This window comes from Bison bison, unplaced genomic scaffold (genome assembly GCF_000754665.1).
Source record: "Bison bison bison isolate TAMUID 2011002044 unplaced genomic scaffold, Bison_UMD1.0 scf7180017864379, whole genome shotgun sequence".
Taxonomy (NCBI): Eukaryota; Metazoa; Chordata; class Mammalia; order Artiodactyla; family Bovidae; genus Bison; species Bison bison.
Window position 1 is genome coordinate 3,376,031 of NW_011494951.1, and position 1,182 is coordinate 3,377,212.

General features: G+C 58.2%; 1 protein-coding gene across 1 annotated transcript in view; it reads left to right on the forward strand.

Annotated features, from left to right (window-relative positions):
• The window catches only part of ATG9B (autophagy related 9B), an 8,468-nt gene that overhangs the window by 2,066 nt on the left and 5,220 nt on the right, over positions 1–1,182 (forward strand). The window lies entirely within an intron of this gene.

The window sequence follows — 1,182 nt, forward strand, 5'->3', positions numbered from 1 at the left end:
GGTGGGGGGCAGAGGATAGGGAGGAGTGGCGGGCTGTGCAGACAGGAGGAGCCCCTGCAAAGAGGGCAGAAGACCTTTGTGACACACCTACATAGGCTTAGCCCCAAATAACGCTAGGAAGTGGAGTACCACCCGTTAGAACCTGAGGTCCTTACTGTTGTGGCTCTTAGTTGATGCAGATAGTTATGGAAGATATGTACAGCCACGTGCCTGTGGTCCAGATGATGGGGATTTAGAGGGGTGGTTTTACAGAGCAGGAAGGACTGAGACCTGGCTGGGAAGGATAGGAGGTGAGATGGTGTTCCAGGCCCCATGAAGGAAAGGGGTGGAGTGGGGAGCAGTGAGCATCTCCGGCAGCGATGAGGAGACTGACCTACCAGCTTGCCACTGAGTGTTCAGGCCCCTGTCCGGGGGGCCCACCCCCCTTTCTGGCTTCTCTTTGCAGGAAGCTACTTCGTGGGCCCCTTCACTGTTCCTGGCCACACTTCGCTCTCCCCTCCTCCTCTTGGTCTCACTCCATCTGCCTCTGTACTTAATTCTTTCTCTAAGGCACAGCACAAAGGCTACCTTCAGCAGTCAACTTCCCTTGCTCCCCTCAGAAGTCCAGAACCCTGCCCTCCAGTGCAGCAAAGGGGAGAGGTCCTCCGAAAGCCCCCTTGAGTAGGGGAGCCCGAGCCACAGCAGAGGGCTGGGGACAGACGCAGGGAACGTCGGGAGCTGGACCACTGCTCCTCCAGGAAGGCGCCTGACCCCTTCTCTTTCTCCTTCCTTCTTTCTTCTCTTCTCTGCTTCCTTTCAGAGGTAGGGGAGACCCTGGGATGGACTGGAGAGGCTGGCCTGGAGGGACGTGACTAAGCTGGGCTGGGGAAGCTGGGTGAAACTGGGCTAAAATGAGTTTTGCAGCTGAGCAGCAAGTGAGATCTGACGGCCTCCCCCTGCCCCAGATGGGGATGTGGCCACTGCCTTAGGAAGATTAATCTGATGGAGGGGATGAGGGTGGGGGTGGGGTCTCCAAGCATGCCGAGGTAAAAGCTTGTGCGGCTTCTGCGCCCGGCTGGCTGGCACCCTAGGAAGGAGAAAGAGTGATCGCCTTGTTACCTCCAGCTGTGGTGTGCCTTGTGCCTGTAGGGCTGCCAGGACGGGGAGGGGGCGTGTCTGGAAGATCTGCTTGGAAGGGGCCGA